Genomic DNA, 22317 nt, shown 5'->3' with positions numbered 1-22317 from the left:
TGAGGCTTTTTATTTTTTTTTTTTATGTGCGGCATTTTCATATTTGTAGATGTCTCAGGTTCACTGGGCTTGGGAGGTTCCATTTGTTAGGAAAGTTATGGCAATGAGTGGATCACTTTTTTTTTTCTTAAGACAGGATCTCTGTTGCTCTGACTGGAGTGCAGTGGTGCCATCATAGTTCACTGGAGCCTCAAATTCCTGGGCTAAAGCAATCCTCTTGCCTTAGGCTCCCAGCTAGCTGGTACTGCAGGCACATGCCACCATGCTCTATAAATTAAAGAAAAAAAAATTGTAGAGATAGGACCTTGCCATGTTGCCCATGCTAAAATCAATTTTTCTAATGTTCTGAATTAAGGGTTTATAAGTCTGTCAGGGCGTCCTTCCGTATTTGCAATTCTGCCCTATTTGCAATTCTAGAGGAAAAAAAACACACATTTTCGTCAGACTTACCCATGCACATATCGGTGTGACGGACCAATAGGGCTGAATTTTTTTTCATGCCCAGTGTAGTATGAATATTGTGACTGTCTTTTATCCTATACAATCATTGTTTGCCAGTCTGCGTAAGGGATTCTTCATTCTCCATCCAACACTTGCAGGTGATGTTCCCTGAGCTTCCAGCCATAGATCTTTTCCCTTCATATTTGATATTCTTTCTCAGGGTTACCGCATCTATTTCTATACTTCTGCAGATTATTCCCAACCACCTTTAGCTATGACTCCGGAGTCACAATACGACTCCAATCTACCTTTTCAAAGTTATTCTACCAAACTTTTTACATTTCTTACGAACTGGTCAAATTCAATGTTCTTGGCTCTCCCTATGCCTCCATAAAGGTGAATTTGATGCAAGGCCCTTATTTCCAAGGAGCTTATCACTTAATGAAAAAATGTTAAAAGCATACCCTGTTTTTAAATGTAAAACAATAGGACATGTGGTTCCAGGAGTCCAAAAGAGCTGCCTGCAGAGGAAAATCAGAGAACATTCACGCAGGAGGTGGTCTTGAAGGATGGGTAAGATTCAGAAATGCAGTGATGCAGAGAAATGCATTCCATGCAGAGCAAAATGCAAAGGTAGAACAGAGTAACAAGTGTACAGAGAAGAGAGTGGTTTTGTTTGCCTGACATTGGAAAGGTAGATTGAAAAAAACTCAGGAAGGGCTTTGATGTACAGGCTTAATTTGAATTTTATTCCAGGTAATGTGAATACTTCTATGATTTTAGAACAGAGCAATGACATTATTAGAACCCTATTCAGCCTGCCACCACCATATGAGATTGGGGAACAATAGCAGGAAGAAAAGGGAGAAATTTCTGAGTTAGGGGAGTGACAGTGGAGATAGAGAGAAAGGATATGAGGTAGAATTTTCAGGGCAGAGAAGATGAAGGGCCTATAATGAGCTTCAGCCTGAGTGATTGGGAGGCTCAGGGTACTATAAACAGTATAGAGAAAAGAAAACACAGGGGAGCAGGGGGAATAAATTTAGGGCATGCTGGTGCTGATGGGATCTCTGGAAAACCCAGGTGGAGACTCCTACTCACATCATCGTCTCAACCTCAGTGTTTTGAACTCCAGGTCAGGTCGGTCTGGTTCCCTTCCATACTCCTCTCAGCTAGGAAAAGCCTACTTTGGTGCCCAGGCTTGTGTGACTTGAGGGAGTAAATACTTCAGCAGCTCCCCCTGACCTTCATGCTGTGGGTCAATCTAGGGATGATTATGAGAACCTTGCAGCCTCACTCCAGCTTCTGTGCTCTACCTCACAGGACTGGCTTTTGATTGTCTCCGAAAATTCTTGTCCCCTTTCTGAGGTTCTGACACATACAGTCTCCTGGGACAAAAGCCCCTGCCCCAAGTCTTGTGCTGGGGTCCTAATATCCATGGACAAAACCTAGAGGATGAAAAGTCATCCTTAAAGATAACTGCGGTTTTCTAACTGTTCCATCAGCCTAGGTGACACCTTGTGGCTTCTGATTATTGACCATTTTTAAGCCCAATAGGGTTGGCTCAACTCTTCTTCCTGCAAGGCCCAGTCCCCATGCCTGTATCATCCTCAGAAATGGACCCTGGCCCTCTCTCCACTTGCAGGTGCTACTTCAAGTTCAACACCACACTATGCCAGGAACTCAGAAAGTGTGAGCTGACCAGCAGGTGGTCACACTCCACCTTGCACTTACTTGAGGTTTTTGATGGACGCATCTTGCATCCTGCCTCTTGGGTTTTCAAAAATCCCATAATTTTTCACCTCTGAGCCTACCCTGGTTGTAGATAACCCACCACTGGACACCTGACCTTTTTGCTACACTGGAGGGCTCAAGACTGCTGCTGTTCTTATCTCCTGTCTTGGATGACGTTTCTACTAGTTGCATCTTGGTTCTAACAGTGCCATCATCCAATTCCATGAGAGCTTTGCATTTATGGTTTGAGGTTTGCAGAAATAAAACAAAATTGGAGGGAGGTCTGGGAGAATCCAGGTCCTCCATAACTGATTTAGTCAAACATCTTTAGTCACCTTCTGCTCATTCTGAAGACTTCACATAATTAAAACTCTTCCTGGCCAAACACTAAATAAATTTTACACATGCTGCTTGAATCACTGTGCAAGCATTCTATGAATTACTGTGGATTTCTCAGAGATTAATATATCTCTAAAACTATTTCTCTGGGTAGGCTGAAGCCAGCAGCTGTGGAAACTCAAGAATTGCCTTATCCAATGAAGCTTTAGGACAGGGCTGCCTTTCAGATTTCTCAGATATACTGCTTATTTGGAAAATATTAACACTCTTGGCAACTATGAGCTCCTCAAATATTCCACAGTTTTTCAAAAATTCAAAATGGAAAAGGTAATTGTATGTGTTTAGGTCAGAAGTTGCTTGGAGTTGCTGGGATTGATTATAAAGGATTTTATTCATATTTTTAATTAAACTTACATTTTAAAAACACATACAAATATATTATTATGAAGTATATGAGAAAAAAGAACAGCTTTCTCTCTACATTTTATTTTTAAGACCAGAACTTAAGAAATGAGAGGCACACCACCGAGGTGGCTGCCAGTGTCAGGCAAGGGTTTGGCAGAGAACAGCCTAAGACAGGACCAACCACTGACAGATTCTACTATAGGAGCAAGAGGAAGTTTCAGGGAAGAGAAGGCAATGACCTACAGAATCATAACCTAAATAAATGGTTGTTGTTTTAAGCCTTTAGATTAGAGGTTAGTTTATTTGGTTCCAAATGGTAATTGATACATAAGTAGAGTTAGATCCTTTTAGAAATCTTTCCCAGGAAACTTTCAAGTAAAGATGGTAGATTGAGCAAACACATCTGCTTTCATCTTTTCTTTGTCCTCAATAAACTTAGAGTAAATGATAATTTTAGAAGTGCATAAATCTACAAGGATAGAAATCAGGTATAGGAAGGATAGACAAGATAAAAAATTTTGGAAGCTGGAAAGCAAATAGTATAGGACAAAAGATTGAAACAGGTGTATATATTTGTCACACCTTGAACTTAAAAGATGAGCATTTTCTTTATGTAAATTATTTAAGTTTATTTGGAAAAAAATGGTGACATTAAATACAATTTTTCTTTCTTTTTTTTTTGTTTGAGGCAGAGTTTAACTCTTGTTGCCCAGGCTGGAGTGTAATGGCATGATCTTGGCTCACTGCAACCTCTCCCTCCCAGGTTCAAGTGATTCTCCTGCCTCAGCCTCCCAAGTAGTTGGGATTACAGGCATCTGCCATCGTGCCCAGCTAATTTTTCTATTTTTGGTGGAGATGGGGTTTCACCATGTTGGCCAGGCTGGTCTCAAACTCCTGACCTCAGGTGATCCACCCACCTCAGCCCTCCAAAGTGCTGGGATTATAGGCATGCATCACCGCGCCCAGCCTATTTTTCTGTTTCTATCTACAATTGAAATTATTTTATTGTTTTGGTATTAAACATGATGTTGACATTTGTTTTGAGATAAATACATTGTATTATCTTAAGAAAATATTTTTCTAGTCTTATTTAATAAGAAGTATATGTTGAACTTATGAAATACATTCAAACATTGCTAGGTCTGAATCGTATTTCCCTAAAATTTACATATTGAAGCCATAACCTGAAGTGTGACAATATTTGGATATAGGGCCTTTGGGAGATAATAAGGTTTAGATGAGGTTTCAGGGTAGGGCCAACATGATGAAATTAGTGCCCTTATAAGAACATACACCAGAGAACTTTCTCACTCCCCTCCACTCCTGCCCATCCTGTGAGAACACAGTGAGAAGGTGGCCATCTTCAATCCAGAAAAGAGCCCAGAAACAAACTATGCTAGCACCTTGAGTTTGGACTTCTAGACTTCATAATTGTGGGAAAGTTCATTTCTATTGTTTAAGCCACCAAGTTATGGTCTTTTGTGGCAGTCCAAGATGACTAAGATAAAAATCTAAAGAGCTAATTATTTGACCTTTATTATTTGATTAATTATATATATTTATATGTTGCCCAAAATGAACGATTTCTAAATTCTTTGCAATATGTGAAAATAGATTGTGTTTATTCAAACTAGAGGGAAAAGTACATCATGTTTTGTTGAACTGCAAAGAGAATTCAGGAAATTTTTCCTGATGACTGTGAACATTCACTAAAAATATATTTTTTTACATCTTTAAAATTATACATATAGTTACTTTCATTTCTGACAACATGGTACACACTCCATATCCTGGGGTGGGGGAAAGGCCCTATAAAAAACACCTATTATACTGGATAAAATGAAGTGAACAACAATCATCTAAACTTGTAATAAAAGTAAAAGTAACCATCAGGATTCAAAAAGCAAAAATGCAGCTGAAAGCCAAAGTGGTAAACTCATGTTAAGAATGCAACATCTGCAAGGTGTTTGCCAGTATTGGTAATCTCAAGATGGTATTTAATGGTGTCAGGGACAAGGAGAGATAAGCTGTGCATTCAGGTTTTAGGTCAAGATAAAATCCCATCCCACTATAATGCTGAGATCCTAAAAAAGATTAGGTTCAAAATGAAATTGGAGACTGGAAATAATCTATCTTTGGCAAAAGTTGGTGCTTGGGACATTTAACAATTTTGGAGTAATTGCTGGCTAGGAAAAGCATTCCCCTTAAGAGTTTATAACCACAATTCTTCTCTCAAGTTTGAAGTTTAGACTTAAAACACCTGCCTGTCCAGAAAATACTAAGGCAACAAACCAATCTAAAACAAGCCTTTGATTGATAGCATCCCAGAATGCCTCAAAAAAGCAAACACAAATGCAGTCAGGAGGGACTCACCCTTAAACTAGGAGTTACAAGATTTTAACAGTTTAAGACTACCAAATGTAAGCTCAGGATTTTAAATCCCAGAAACACACAGGGAAACAAGAGCCATGAATGGGAGACAGGAGAAACCACACTAGCAGAACTAGACTTCCAAAAAATGTAAGACAATGATTTCTCAGATAAAGTAAACTATATAAATCCCCAAAACATTTTTAAACAAGCATAAAAAAAGTTACTAAAAAATAAGATCATATCAAAAATTAAATGGAATTGGGAAGGGAATAAATTTCTGAAAGTCAAATACATGACAAAAAGTCAAATGGTTTTATTAAACAGATACTCAGCTGAAGAGATGATTGATTTTTAAAAATTATATTGAGTGCAACAGATGGAAATGATAAACAGCAGTTAAAAGACATAAAGAGGATAATAAGTATATTATATATCTAATTGAATTTTTAGACTTTTGTTCAACAACGGATGAGAAACAGTCATTTTCAATCAAATAAAAACAATTTATGCCAGCAGATCCTTGGAAAACCAGATACATAAATGAGCATGGAAAGTAAATAGTTAAATGAGCATGGAAAGTAAATAAATTGTTAAACAGGTATGTAAAGCTAAACCATACTAATTATTTAAAATATTAATGACTCTTTACTGAACATTGCAGTGGACTGAATGTTTGTTTTCTCCCAAAATTTACATGTTGAAATCCCAACCACCAGTATGATGTGGTATTAGGAGGTAGCTCCTTTGGAAGGTGATAAGGTCATGAGTATGGGGCCCTCTTGAATAGAATCAGTGCCCTTATTATTAGGAGCTAAGGAGATCAGAGGATTTTGCTTCTACTATGTGAGGACAGGCAATCCATAACCCAGAAAAGGGCCCTCATGAGAACCAGACCATGCAGGAACCCTGATATCAGATTTCCAGCCTTCATAACTGTGAGAAATAAACTTCTGTTGTGGGTAGACACTCAGTGTGTAGTATTTTGTTACAGCAGTGATGGTGGTGGTGGCCCATTTGGAGCAGCTGCTGCAGGGATGCCAGCTGCAGCAGAGGAGGTGTGGCTGGGGCTGTATGCTCCAAAGAGCCAACAGGGGTGGGGAACACATAGGAGCACTGCACTCCCAGGTGCAGTGCAGGTGCAGCCACCCAGCCACGGCTCCAGACCTATGCATCTCTGCACTCTCAGAGGCCCCGGAAACCTCCACTGCCCCTGCAGGCTAAGAAGTGGCTGACCCCACTCCCTGGCCTCTCCCCACTCCTGATGCCCACTCTGGTGCAGAGCAAAGTTGTAGCCCAGTCCAGGCACTGTCACAACCCGGCCAGGTGTGTGCATGCTCTGGACAGTGCTGATGGAGCAACCCCTCCACTGCTGCCTTGGTCCCTTCCAGACTTTGGGCACTGACAAGCACAGGTAGGAGGCTGGGGAACTGAGGATGGCTGGGCACAGATGTTCAGGCACCCCTCACGATGAACCGCATGGGCACCATGAATGACATGTTGATGGTGGCAGGAGCCACACAGGCTCCTAGGTGGAAAGGGGCAGTTCCTCAGTGAAACCTCACCTTCAAGCCAGAGATGGCCTGATGCCTGTGGGCCAGACTGCCAGTTGTGGGGGAAGTCTGTGGCCAGGAGTGAGAACTTCATTGGTCACTGTTCAGCCAATGGAATGGTGCTTTTTCCAGGCCTGCCCATGGCCACTCATGGACCAATCAGCATGCACTTCCTCCCTTCTGAGCCCATAAAAATTATGGACTCTGCCAGAGTCAGACAGACCTCAGGACTACCAGTTGCTGTCTCCTTGACTCTTTGGGACAACCTGCCTGTGGAAAGGAACTACTCACCATGGGTCTCCTCTCCACTGAGAGCTGAATGCTTATTGGGATGACCTTCCTGCAGAAAGGAGTTACCCACTTCAGGTCTCCTGACAGCTGTTCTGTTGCTGTTCTGAAGCTCCTCTCCACCTTGCTCATTTTCCAGTTGTCTGCTTACCTCATTCTTCCTGGACGCAAGACAAGAACTCAGGACCCGCTGAATGGTGAGACTGAAAGAGCTGTAACACAAAACTGAAACACGTCCCCGACTCCCAGAAGGCCCTTCTGCGGCCGCAGTTCTTCTCTCCTCGTCGCCCACTCATCACATTGTGGGTGATGAGAGAAGAGCTATGGCCCTACTGGGAGCCCAGACCTCAGAGATCCCTGAGCCAGGGCTGTGACATGTTATAACACCATCTTTGGGGTTCTGTGGTTCCTGGCATCTGTGAGCTTTCAGATGCCACTGTGTTCCACTTTTCCAGACACTGGTGCCTGCCCCAGATGCTGCTTGCAGTATGTCTGGTCCAGCCACTGCCTCATACAGAGCCAGCACCTGTGCTGGTGCCTGGACCTGTCCACCCCACCACAGCCAGCATGCCTGGCTACACACAATGTCTGGACCCCACACTCACTTGCTCACACACCTCTCATTGCTCTGTACCTGGCTCACCCTTGGTAGGTGTGGGATCCAAGCTGGCAGTGCAAGCTGAGTGCAGACTGCTGGGCCAAGTGGGCACAGTGAGCCCAGTGGGCACAACCAAAACCCAAGCAGAAGTGCTGTGGGCCACAGAGGTTTCTGGCTGGCAAAGCAACACCCTAAAGATCCTGTGACAGTAGCTTGAGCTAAGACCAGTATTCAAACTCAAAATATTGGCCAGGCATGGTCTCGCACGCCTGTAATCCTAGCACTTTGGGAGGATGAGGTGGGAGGGTTGTTGAACCCAGGAGTTTCAAAACAGCCTGGCCAACACAGGGAGACCTCATCTTTACAACAAAAGGAATCTTTTTAAAAAATTAGCCAGGCATGGTGGCATGTGTCTGTGGTCCCAGCTACTTGGAAGGCTGAGGCAAGAGGATTGCTTGAGCCCAGAGTTAGAGGCTGCAGTGAGCTCTGATTATGCCACTGCACCCAAGCCTGGGCAACATAGCTAGACCTTGTTTCAGGAAAAAAAAAAAATCAAAACAAAGACCAAAATCATGCTAAGATGTAAGACAGAAGGTTTCTACAGTAGATGTATTATTCAGTAGGAGTGAAAACATGGAGATAAACTTTAGAATGTTTTGAGCATACATAATAAAATAAACTTTAAGAATAACCAGTAAAGGGTAGCAATAGAATTTATAATTTCTAAACAAAGTACATAAAGGAAATGATCAATCTAAAACTTGTAAGAAAATTTATGGGAAAGGGGATAATAGCAATGCAGAAATATTAGAAATATATTCAAGTATATCAGTAATCACAAATGTAAAGAAGCAAAATTTGCCATCTTAGAAAAGGGTAATCTTTGAAAATGAAAAATTTGGATTAAAAGAACCTAGTTGTAGGCTGTTTATGAGAGTCACTCCTCCCGCATAAGGATATAGACTGTTTGAAAGCAGAAAGATAGAAATACCAGGCAAATACTAATTTTAAAAATCTTTATAACTGTATCACAAACACATTAATTTTAAGATAAAAGTAATTATTACAGAGAAGGTCACTTCAAAATGATAAAAGATCCCATTTCCAAGAACATAATAGTTATACATTGATATGCACTCATGTACCTCATAAAAGTCTCAAAATTTGTAAAAGAAAGTGATAAAATTATAAGAATACACTGAATATTGGAGTATAAAATGGTTTACTAACTTTAGAGCTATTTGGCCACTCACAGAAAAGTTGAAGATGCAATTCCACTTCTAGATATACATCCCTTAGAGAGTTGCCCTCACCTTTGTTCAAGTGCACATGTGTAACATTATTTATAGCAACATTATTTGCAAGAATAAATAATTGGGAAAAATTTAACTATCCCTTACTGAAGAATGTATATAAATAAGCTGTGGCAGACGGATGTTGAGCGTAGTGTGAACCAGCATTAAAAGTTAGTAGAAGCCACATGTTCACAAAATGAAAGTGAGGGCTATAAGCCCATAAATATAATGTTAAATAATAATAAAATATATCTCAAAAGAACACACAGAAAATATATACAGAATGGTAACTATGTATATACTTTTGAAAGATGAAATCATACTACATCTTAGGGTTCCACCCATATATATGTAGTAAAAATACAGAGAAAGGAAAGGAATTGATAAGTGGTATATTTGGGAGAGCTGTCCTCACTGGGGTAGTTAGGACAGATCGGGTGGGGTGGGGAAATCAAGAGCTGCACCTGTTAGGAGAATGTTGATTTCTCATGCAGGCTGGGTGCCCACATATGTCTTTATGTTTATTTACATACTGTTTTGTGAGTGTGCAAAAAGTGTTGTAATTTTTAAATACTAAGAGAAAATGTAAATACAATTCATTATCCTAACAAAAACATATACTATCTCAATTCAAATGAGTGATTATAACCATTTTTGAAGGTATATCTTTTAAAAATTCATTGCAGTTTTACTTAAATGTAAACAAAACTTTTTTTGATGAACTAGGTATTAATTTGCCAGCCGTTTGAATGGAACAATGTTAGTTTATTTCATAATTCAATCCAGGCAAAAATGATAGTGATTTGATTAAGTTCTTAGTATCAAAGATGACTAAGAAATTTGGACTTTTTTTCCTCTTCCTTTTGAGATATTTCTCTTCCTTAAGAATTTTTAATTTTTTTTTTTTTTTTTTTTTTTTTTTTTGAGACGGAGTCTCGCTCTGTCGCCCAGGCTGTAGTGCAGTGGCATGATCTCTGCTCACTGCAAGCTCCGCCTCCCGGGTTCATGCCATTCTCCTGCCTCAGCCTCCCAAGTAGCTGGGACTACAGGCACCTGCCACCACGCCCGACTAATTTTTTGTTTTTTTTTTTTTTTTTTTTAGTAGAGATGGGATTTCACCATGTTAGCCAGGATGGTCTCAATCTCATGACCTCATGATCTGCCCGCCTTGGCCTCCCAAAGTGCTGGGATTACAGGCGTGAGCCACTGCACCCGGCCAAGAATTTTTTTATTTTTTAACAAAAACAATTTAGTTGTTTGGAACTATAAATAACTGGCATAAATTTATGCCCAAAAAATTGGCATAAAACAAACCAAAACAGGACCAAAATGTTATCTGAGTGATCATCTTCAAGCACAACAGCATTTATTAATGAATATAAAAATAAATTTTATTATTTGTATTTGCATTTTCCCGTTTTGACTACATGGATGATTTTGGAAACTTGAGTTTCTAACAAAAATCTGGTTATTCTGGTTCCTACAATGTGACTGAGGTTCCACCCCCATAGGGAAATCAATTCTATCATTTCCTTCAGGGCTCCCTGCTGCCAAGAGATGCCTCCTGAATCAGAAGATTGGTATGATTCTTCAGGAAAGCCTTTGGCGAACTGAGATTATTACCATAGGCAGTGAATGAACATGCTTCACTAATTTGCCTGTGTTTTGAGGGGCTTGGTCCAGAGTGATTCTGATTAACTACATTGAAACATATGGGAAGTCTGAATAACTAGACCTTTGGGAACATAATAACGAAGTGCTTTCATTGGGATCCTTCTAACAGGGGAAATATAGCCATTATCCATTAAAACACAGTCCAATTTGGGTACAGGTACTCTTCAAGTTTTTCAAGCTCTCCACCTGAATACCAAGACTAGGCCAACTTCTTTTCTGGCAATCCAGCCTATAGCCACTGCCATCTTTCTAACTAGCAGACTCCCAAGCTGCACCAAGAGTGAGATTAACAAAACTGAAGAGAGGGCTCTTTGAGTAGTAAGGGTAAGGAGGTTTTGCGTGAAGCTTGCCTTCACACTCACTGTCAGTGGAGGAATTCCTAAATCTACCCAGCGCACCCCTGTGTGGAGTACTCAAGTGTAGTTACCCATCACCACACAAGGAGGTTACAGTAAATTAGCAAGTCACACTAGAACAAGCCCCTCAAAACACAGGCAAATTAGTAAAGCAAGGCAATTTACTGCCTGTAGTAATAGTCTCAGCTCACTGATGGCTTTCCTGGAGAACCATATTAATCTCCTGATTCAGGAGGCATCTCTGGGCAGCAGGTAGCCCAGAAGAAAGTGAAACTTCAGGGTGGGCACCTGCCATGTGGAGTTCAGAAGCTGCGGTGTGGTCTATGGTATGCAATTACTAATCTTCAGAGCTGGAAGGAGCTCTAGCTAGACCACACCTCCAGGGCATCTTTACTAATGCAGCTTCATGGCAGCTGCCCACATGTGGGTTGCTGGGGAGTGGGGGAAGGGCCCATCCTTGGGGAAGGAAGTTGCCTTTGGGATGGTCGGATGGCACTGGGGCTGATCCCAACCCCTTCATTCAATGGCACTGGCAAGGAGTGCTCAGCTTGCCACTGACCTATGGGAAAGACTGCAAGAGGGGAGTTGGGGGTACTTATCTTGATCCCCAAATAACTTGCACTCAATTTCACATTTCTGAAGTAAACCTTTCTCTTTTTCTTTTCTTTATTTCCTAATTCTCTTTTCCTTTTCCTTGTGTTCTCCTACCAATGTAACTCTTCCACTTCATAGAGTTCAGAGCACTTTTCTCAGTTGCTAAAGATGAGGCTCAGAAGTCTCATCTGCTGAGGCTAGGGGCCAGACCACTTTTCTTCACAGCAACTCCTTCCCTCAGTTTCTTCCATTTCTCCAAAACCTGAAAAATGTTCACTATTCTCTTAGTTTCTTGAGATCCTTAGGGTGTCACTTTTCTAGCTGGAAATCTCTATAGCTGTTGGCACCTTTGCTGAAGTTTTACTTGGCCCCACTGGGCTTGTTCTGCCCACTTGGCCTGGCAGGGAGTGCTTGGCTCATGCTACTGGCCTGGATCCCATGCTTGCCAACGGTGAGCCAGGTGTGGAGCAGTGAAGTGTGCATAAGTGAGTCTGGGGTCCAGTCATAGTGTACAGCCATGCACACCAGCTGCTGTGGCAGGGAAGGCAGCTCCAGCAGCCAGCAGAGGCACTGGCTCCATGCAAGCCTATGGCTGAATCAGATGCACTGCAAGTGGCTTCTGCTGTGGGCACCTGCATCTGGACATGGGGAACATGGTGCTGCCTGCAAGCTGAAACAGCAGAGCCCCAAAGAAGGAGCCACAGCCCTGGCTCAGGGAGCACCTAGGTTTAAGATCCCAGAAGGGCCACAGTGTTTCTCTCCCTCTTTTTGCCCACAATGTAGTGAGTGGTGGGGCATGTTTCAGCCCTGTTTATGTTACAACTCTTTTAGTCCCATCATTTGGTGGGCCCTCCGTTTTTGTCCCGTGTCTTTTTTTTTTTTTTTTTTTTTTTAAATTTATTTATTATTATTATACTTTAAGTTGTAGGGTACATGTGCATAACATGCAGGTTTGTTACATATGTATACTTGTGCCATGTTAGTCTGCTGCACCCATCAACTCGTCATTTACATCAGGTATAACTCCCAATGCAGTCCCTCCCCCCTCCCCCCTCCCCATGATAGGCCCCGGTGTGTGATGTTCCCCTTCCTGAGTCCAAGTGATCTCGTTGTTCAGTTCCCACCTATGAGTGAGAACATGCGGTGTTTGGTTTTCTGTTCTTGTGATAGTTTGCTAAGAATGATGGTTTCCAGCTGCATCCATGTCCCTACAAAGGACGCAAACTCATCCTTTTTTATGGCTGCATAGTATTCCATGGTGTATATGTGCCACATTTTCTTAATCCAATCTGTCACTGATGGACATTTGGGTTGATTCCAAGTCTTTGCTATTGTGAATAGTGCTGCAATAAACATACGTGTGCATGTGTCTTTATAGCAGCATAATTTATAATCCTTTGGGTATATCCCCAGTAATGGGATGGCTGGGTCATATGGTACATCTATTGTCCCGTGTCTAGGAAGAATTAGGTACGTAAAATGAGGTGAGCAAGGCAGAGAAGAGCTTCATTGAGTGACAGGACAGCTCTCAGGAGACCCGAAGTGGGTAGCTCCTTTCTGCAGGCAGGTTGTCCCAATGAGTATCCAGCTTAGTGAAGAGGAGAACTGAAGTGGGCAGCTCCCTCACACAGCTGGTAGTCCTGACTGTCTGTAGGAGTCTGGATGGGTCTGGAGTTTTTATGAGCTCAAAAGGGAGAACGTACATGCTGATTGGTCCATGGGCACACCTAGAAAACAATTAGAAGTTCTCACTCTGGGGCTCACACCTAGCTGCATCACAACAGCACCCAGGCTCAGTCACAACTTTGCTCCACCATAGAGTGGCTGACAGGAGTGGAGAGAGGCCAGGCAGCAGGAGCTGCCTCATTCCATAAAAGCATACAGAACATGTTAGTGGAGATATAATAAACTTATTAGACCATTAACATTGTGTCTTGCAAAAGACACCTTCAAAAATCATGGCAGTAGGTAATTCTGAAACATTTTTGGAACATTTAGGAACTCAGATAAAAAGTACAAACCTGATGATTGTTATGATTGAAATTGTCACTGATACTTAACGGCAATTAAAGCAAGAAGCATAATTTCTTAGTTTAAAGGCAGCAGGGATAAGTTGGGAAAAAACCACAAGTCACCTGTTGATAAAGGCTGAAGAAATGGAATACAAATTTTAGTGAGTGCTAGAAATGCATTGAGGAGGCCAGGCATAGTGGCTCACACCTGTAATCCTAGCACTTTGAGAGGCCAAGGCGGGTGGATCACGAGGTCAGGAGATCAGGACCAGCCTGGCCAACATAGTGAAACCCCGTCTCTACTATAAATACAAAAATTAGCTGGACGTGGTGGTGCATGCCTGTAATCCCAGCTACGTGGGAAGCTGAGGCAAGAGAATCACCTGAACCAGGGAGTCAGAGTCAGAGGTTGCAGCGAGCTGAGATCATGCCACTGTGCTCCAGTCTAGTGACAGAGTGAGACTCTGTCTCAAAAAAAAAAAAAAACAGAAATGCATTGAGGAGACTGTTATTGGAGGTTTGAAACAGAGTGACTCATGTGTTATCATTATAAACACTTAGCAGAACTGTTCCTGTAGTAAAATAAAAGATAGAAAACATATACCTAATTAGCTTGTGGGTTTAGCTAAGCAGCTTTCCACAGAGAATGATGAAAATTCAATGGACTTCAAAAGCTTTATAGAATAAGGTGTAGAAAATAGAGATTAACTAAGAAAGAAATGTTCAGTTAATAAACAGCATTTAGAAGAACTAGAAATGGCCCAAGTCTTGTTGAATTGTTAATTTCTTGTTTAATCCCATAATGGCCACAGAGCATACTTTGTTTTATTTCATTTTATAAAATTTGTAACATTCATTTTATGTGGTAACAGACCCCCAAATCTGGCCATAAATAGGCCCCAAAACTGGCCATAAACAAAATCTCTGCAGCACCGTCACATGCTCGTGATGGCTATGACACCCACACTGAAGGTTGTGGGTTTACCAGAACGAGGGCAAGGAATACCTTGCCACCCAGGGCAGAAAACCGCTTAAGGTGTTCTGAAGCCACAAACAATAGCATGAACGATCTGTGCCTTAAGGACATGTTCCTGCTGCAGATAACCAGCCAGACCCATCCCTTTGTTTCCTGTAAAGAATGCTTTTAGCTAATCTATAATCTATAGAACCAAAGCTTATCACTGGCTTGCTGTCAATAAACATGTGGGTAAAACTCTGTTCATGGCTCTCAGCTCTGAAGGCTGTCAGCCCCCTGATTTCCCACTCCACACTCTATATTTCTGTGTTTGTGCCTTTAATTCCTCTAGTGCTGCTGGGTTAGGGTCTCCATGACCGAGCTGGTCTCGGCAAGTGGTGCCCATATGTGAGGCTTGAACCTGGGTCAAAGGGTCGCTGGAGCAACAGTTGGAGAATGTGGAATTAAGCTGGAGGGCACTCAAGTAGTCTTAAGCAATCCCCATGGTAAGTAAGAAGGGGAGCTCGGAAGCCTCAGGGTAACAATGGGACAATTGTGGGCTCTGGTTCATTCCACCTTGGAACCTTTTCACACTGATGATGAGAAGGAAGGAAAGTATAATGAAGTAACAGAAGAGGTGACAGAGCAGGTTTGTTTGCCAGCTAAAGCTAAAGCAGCAAAGGAGGGAGAGGTTTGTCCGTACCCTTTGCACTCCCTCATTATTTTGAAGAAAAAGAGTGACCTGACCCTCCAGACCTTTCTTTTCCAGAGCACAATGGGTGAAAAGTAGTTGCCCCAGTGACTGTTCGAGCAGCACCTTGAGCGACCGCTCTCAGTTCTACTCAGGCAGGAATTCAGCAAGCTAGATGAGAGGGTGATGTAGAGGCTTGGCAGTTCCCTGTTGGAATATACCCCCCAGATCAACAGGGAAATGTAGCCACATTTGAGCCTTTTCCTTTTAAATTACTCAAAGAATTTAAACAAGCTATTAATCAATATGGACCAGGTTCTCCTTTTGTAATGGGACTGTTAAAGAATGTTGCTGTTTCCAGTCGGATGGTTCCTACTGATTGGGATGCTCTTACTCGAGCTTGTCTGACTCCTGCTAAGTTCTTACAATTTAAAACTTAGTGGGCAGATGAAACTTCCATTCAGGCTGCTCGCAATGCCCAGGTCCAACCTCAAATTAATATAACTGCAGACCAACTTTTGGGGGTCAGCAGCTGGGCTGGTTTAGATGCACAAGTGGTCACGCAGAATGATGCCATAGAACAGCTTAGAGGAGTGTGCATTAGAGCATGGGGGAAAAAAATCACTACAGGTAGAGAACAATACCCTTCCTTTAGTGATGTAAAACAGGAACCAAAAGAACCGTACACAGATTTTATAGCTCGGTTACAGGAGTCTCTTAAAAAGGCGATTGCAGATTCAACTGCTCAGGATATAGTGTTGTGGTTATTAACTTTTGACAATGCTAACCCCAAGTGCCAGTCTGCTCTGTGACCTATTAGAGGGAAAGCACATTTACTTGATTATATCATGGCCTGTGATGGTATTGGAGGTAATTTGCATAAAGCTACTTTGTTGGCACAAACCATGGCAGGACTGAAAGTGGGTAAAGGAAACACTCCATTTCCTGGAACTTGTTTTAACTGTGGGAAGCACGGTCATACAAAAAAAGAATATAGAAAAAAATCAGTGAGTCAGTCCACCACTTGAGGGAGAAAAGAAAACTGCTGAGCCTGGAATATGTCCAAAATGTAGAAAAGGAAATCATTGGGCTAATCAGTGTCACTCTAAGTTTGATAAAGATGAGAACCCGATTTCGGGAAATGCCATGAAGGGTCCATTCCGGGCCCCTTTCCAAACCAGGGCATTTCTGGCTCAGACCATTTCCCCACCCCTGTACAATGTCTGTCCCCCACCACAGCCCATAGTGCTGCAGTAGATTTATGCGGCACAAAAGTTGTGAGCCTTCTGCCTGGGGAACCCCCGCAAAAAGTTCCAAGACCCCTGCCAGTGGGGACAACAGGATTACTTCTAGACAAGTCTAGTTTAAATTTAAAAGGAGTGCAAGTACATACCAGAGGCACTGATTCAGATTACAATGGGGAAATTCAAATTGTTGTATCTACTTCTCTTCCCTGGAAAGCAAAGCCAGGAAAGCATATAGTACAGCTCCCGATTGTGCTGTATGTAGAAATGGGGAAAAGTGAAATTAAATGAACAGAATGATTTGGAAGCACAAATAAACGAGGCAAAGTGGCTTATTGGGTGAATCAAATTACTGATAAATGTCCTACCTGTGAAATAATTATTCCGGGAAAGAAATTTAAAGGTTTGGTAGAACTAGGAGCGGACATTTCAATCATTTCTCTACAGCACTGGCTGTCCATGTGGCCAATTCAACCTGCTCAATTTAACATAGTTGGAGTTGGTAAAGCCCCTAAAGTATATCAAAGTAGTTATATTTTGCACTGTGAAGGGCCCGATGGGCAACCTGGGACTATTCAACCAATTATAACTTCTGTACCTATAAACTTATGGGGAAGAGATGTATTACAACAACAGGGAGCAAAAGTTCTAATTCCAGAACAATTATATAGCCCTCAAAGTCAACATATGATGCGTGAAATGGGGTATGTCCCTGGTATGGGACTAGGGAAAAAATTGCAAGGTTTGAAAGAACCTCTTCAAGTGGAAAGACAAAGTTTCTGCCAAGGTTTAGGATATCATTTTGATGGCGGCCATTGTTAAGCCTCCAGAACCTATACCTTTAAAATGGTTAACAGATAAGCCAATTTGGATAGAGCAATGGCCAATAAGTAAAGAGAAACTGGAGACTTTAGAGGACTTCATTAATGAACAACTAAAAAATGAACATATAGCCTCAACATTTTCCCCTTGGAATTCTCCAGTTGTCATAATTAAGAAAAAATTGGGTAAGTGGAGAATGTTGACAGATCTTAAAGCCATTAATTCAGTTATACAACCCCTGGGGAAATTATTGCCAGGATTATCTTCTCCTGCTGTGATTCCAAAAAAATGGCCTTTAATTATCATAGATTTAAAAGACTCTTTCTTTACTATCCCCTTAGCTGAGCAAGACTGTGAACAGTTGGCATTTACAATTCCTGCAGTAAACAACCTGTAGCCTGCTAAGCATTTTCATTGGAAAGTGTTGCCACAAGGCATGTTAAACAGTCCAACAATTTTCCAGAGGTATGTAGGGCAAGCAATTGAACCTACTCATAAAAAATTTTCACACTGTTACATTATTCATTATATGGATTATATACTTTGTGCTGCCCCCACTCGAGAAATATTACTCCAATTTTATGATCACTTGCAAAATTCTGTTTTTTGTGCTGGTTTAATTATAGCTCCTGACAAAATTCAGACTATTACTCCTTACTTCTACTTGGGGACCTTAGTAAATGACACTCCCATTGTGCCACAGAAAATAACCATATGTAGGGATCAATTGAAAACATTAAATGACTTTCAAAAATTACTAGGGTACATTAATTGGATATGACCTGCTCTAGGCATTCCTACCTATGAAATGAGTTATCTATTTTCTATCCTTAGAGGAGATCCTAGACTAACTAGCCCTCAGCAGTTAACAAAAGAAACTGAGACAGAGTTACAGCTGATTGAAAAGCAAGTTCATAAAGCTTAAATAAATAGAATAAATCCAGAAAAGGCTCTAGATTTGCTAATTTTTCCAACTCAGCATTCACCTACTGATGTTATTTTTCAAGAGCAAGATCTTGTAGAGTGGCTTTTTCTTCCACATGCTAATTCACAGACTCTAACTCCTTATTTGGATCAAATCGCTACTATAATAGGTAATGGGAGAACATGAATTGTTAAATTACATGGATATGATCCTGGAAAAATTATTGTCCCTCTCATGAAAGCACAAATACAGCAAGCTTTTATAAATAGTCTTACTTGGCAAATCCATTTAGCTGACTTTGTGGGTATTCTCGATAATCATTTTCCTAAAACAAACCTTTTCAATTTTTGAAATTAACTAATTGCATTCTCCTTAAAATAACTAAATTTAAACCAATCGAAGGTGCTGAGAATGTTTTTACGGACGGGTCTAGAATTGGGAAAGCTTCTTATTCTGGCTCAAAAAGTAAAGTTTTTCAGACACCCTATACTTCAGCTCAAAAAGTGGAGTTTGTAGCTGTAATTAAGGTATTGACTGCTTTTGATATGCCTATTAATATGATTTCTGATTCTTCATACGTGGTTCATTCCACACAGTTAAATGAAAACGCTTAGTTATGATTTCATACAGATGAACAACTGATGACTTTATTTACCGAATTGCAAACAGCAGTTAGAAGTAGAATGCACCCTTTTTACATCACTCACATTAGGGCTCATACACCTCTTCCAGGACCTTTAACTGAAGGGAATCAAATGGCTGATTGATCTAATGCTAGACACTTTCACAATTTAACCCATGTTAATGCCTCTGGTCTCAAACGCAGATACAGAATTACCTGGAAAGAAGCTAAATCTATTATCCAGCGATGCCCAACTTGCCAACTTACCAAATGGTACATTCCTCATCTTTTACAGGAGGAGTCAATCTTCGAGGATTGGAACCTAACTCTCTTTGGCAAGTGGATGTCACACATGTTCCCTCGTTTGGGAGACTAGCTTATGTACATGTATGTGTGGACACCTTTTCTCACTTTGTCTGGGATACATGCCAATCAGGAGAGTCTTCTGCCTCTGTTAAACATCACCTTTTGCAGTGTTTTGTGGTGATGGGCATTCCAGCTTCTATTATAACAGATAATGCCCCAAGCTATACTAGCCAAGCTCTGGCTACATTTTTCTCTATATGGAATATTAAACACATTACTGGTACCCCCATATAATTCTCAATAACAAGCCATAGTGGAAAGAATAAATCTCTCCCTGAAACAGCAGTTGCAAAAGCAGAGGGGGGAAAAGAGGGACTATGGCACACCCCATATGCAACTGAATCTAGCATTATTAACTTTAAATTTTTTGAACCTGCCTAAAGGCCAGATGTTAGCAGCAGATGAACAGCATCTACAGAAACCAGTTGCAAAGACAGAAGCAGAACAACTGGTTTGGTGGAGAAATCTGATAACAAAACATTGGGAAATAGGTAAAATAATAACTTGGGGGAGAGGTTATGCTTGTGTTTCTCCAGGACCAAATCAACAGCCGATTTGGATACCATCAAGACACCTGAAACCTTATCATGAGCCAGATGCTGAGGAAGAGATTCCGGGAAGATCCCAAGGACCCCCAGGTTGCAGCCATGTCAAGACTGACACTGAGGAGGACCCCAACTGTCACAAAAAAACACCCGTCAAACACAGCCACCTACCTGGGGACAGATCAAGAAGTTGTCACAGATGGCAGAAGAAAACCTAGGGAAAGTGGGACAACCAGTCACAATGAGTAATTAATGATAGCTCTGACAGCAGTGATCACCATTGCCATGAGTATTCCTTTAACAAGGATTGATACAGAGAACAATTATACTTATTGGGCATATTTACCTTTTCCACCACTTCTATGGCCTGTAACTTGGCTGGACCCCCCAGTGGAGGTATACATTAATGATAGCTCTTGGATGCTTGGTCCTACAGATGATATAGGCCCATCTCACCCACACAAGGAAGGAACTGTTATGACTATTTCTTTAGGATTTGAACATCCGCCTATATGTTTAGGAAAGGCCACTAGTTGCCTATCCCCTCGCTATCAATCTTGGCTGGCAATAATGCCTGGATGTAATCACTCTATGACACATTTACACAGGCTTTCTGATCTCAGTATTTACCATAATTAATCTGCTCCTATAATTGAGGCATACCACCCTCAAAAACCTATTTGTAAACAGAATTGGACCTGACCAGAAATAATGAACATACTTGTTTGGGAAGATTGCATTGTAGAACAGGCAGAGGTGCTGTGCAATGATTCCTATGGAATCATTATTGATTGGTTCCCTAAGGGGATGTTTAGCTTGAATTGCACCTCACAGTCTGTGTGCCATGGCCACACTATGTTCAGCTGGTCTAAACAAAATGGTCAGATGGTAGAAATGATAAGAAGTACGGCAAGAGTTCCTATTATCTGGAAACATGGTGGTATAGTGGTACCTCAACCTCAAATGATATGGCCCGCTCTGAGAGCTAAACATAAGGATTTGTGGAAACTATTAATGGCTCCTAATAAGATCAAAATTTGGGAAAGAATAAACAAAGCATCAAGAAGTACACTCTACAAACTTGTCTTTGAATATTGCAAAATTTAAAAAACAAATATTTAAAGCAGCCCAGACACACCTGACCTTTATGCCAGGAACTGGAGTACTTGAAGGAGCTGCAGACAGATTAGCATCTAGTAACCCATTAAAATAGATAAAAGCACTTGGAAGCTCTGTGATTTCAATGATGATTGTGCTTTTAATCTGTGTTGTTTCTTTGTACAGCCTGCAGATGCAGATCCTGACTCCTGTGATAAATAGCTCACCGTGATAAAGCTGCCTTTGCTTTTATGGTCTTGCAAAAACAAAAAAGATGAACATGTTGGGAACAGGCCCTCAAATCTAGCCATAAATAGGCCCCAAAACTGACTATAAACAAAATCTCTGCAGCACTGTCACACGCTTATGATGGCTATGATGCCCATGCTGAAGGTTGTGGGTTTACCAGAATGAGGGTAAGGAACACCTGGCACACCCAGGGTGGAAAACCACTTAAGGCTTTCCTAAACTACAAACAATAGCATGAGCAATCTGTGCCTAAAGACATGTTCCTTCTGCACATAACTAGCCAGAGCTCATCCCTTTGTTTCAGCCCATCCCTTTGATTCCCGTAAGGAATGCTTTCAGCTAATCTATAATCTACAGAAACAATGCTTATCACTGGCTTCCTGTCAATAAATATGTGGGTAAAACTCTGTTTGTGGCTGTCAGCCACGAGTGATTTTGAAAAATGTTTTATGTGTACTTGAAAAGAACATGATTTCTGCTGTTGGTGGATGTAATGCTCTATAAAAGTAAGCTACACACTTTGGTAGCTGGTGCTGTTTAATTCTTTATAGTCTTGCTGATTTTTCTGTCTCCTTTTACTGAGAGGAGTATTGATGTCTCCATTTACTGTTGTGAATGCACAATATACACAATACTTCTTTCTTCTAGTTCTGGCAGTTTTCACTTTATGTGTTTCAAAGTTCTGTTTTGTGTGCAAACTCATTAAGAAATGTTATTTTTGGTGAATTGATGCATGCATTATTATGAAATATTCTTTATTATCCCTGCTAATTGTTTTTGTTATGAAATCTGCTTATCTGATATTGTTAGCCATTCCAGCTTTCTTTCAATTAGTTTTTACTTGATATAACTTTTCTTTTACCTTACTATTAATCTATTTATATATTTGAAATGAGTTTCATGGAGAAAGTAGTTGATTTATATTTTTTAAATTAATTCTAATAATTTCTATCTTTTAATTAATGTGCTTAATTTGCATTTTGCATTCAATGTAATTAATAACATTTTTGTATTTATAGCTACTATTTTACTATTTGTTTTTGGTTACCACTTGATATGGTTTGGCTCTATGTCCCCACCTAAATCTCATCTTGAAATGTAATCCCCAATGGCCAAGTGTGGTGGCTCATGCCTATAATCC

At 41.0% G+C, this 22317-nt stretch overlaps 1 long non-coding RNA gene across 1 annotated transcript in view; it reads right to left on the bottom strand.

Annotated features, from left to right (window-relative positions):
* Positions 1-227: 227 nt before the first annotated feature.
* The window catches only part of LOC108582061, a 39474-nt gene continuing 17384 nt past the window's right edge, over positions 228-22317 (bottom strand). The window contains exons 2-5 of the long non-coding RNA XR_001895209.3: positions 20001-20043; positions 16699-16804; positions 7134-7320; positions 228-267 (exon numbers count right to left, since the gene is read on the bottom strand). This is a non-coding gene — a long non-coding RNA (uncharacterized LOC108582061). The remainder of the gene's footprint in view (positions 268-7133; positions 7321-16698; positions 16805-20000; positions 20044-22317) is intronic.

This window comes from Papio anubis, chromosome 1 (assembly GCF_008728515.1).
Source record: "Papio anubis isolate 15944 chromosome 1, Panubis1.0, whole genome shotgun sequence".
Lineage (NCBI taxonomy): Eukaryota > Metazoa > Chordata > Mammalia > Primates > Cercopithecidae > Papio > Papio anubis.
Note: the sequence above shows the minus strand (reverse complement) of the source record. Positions and strands in the feature narration are given on the sequence as shown.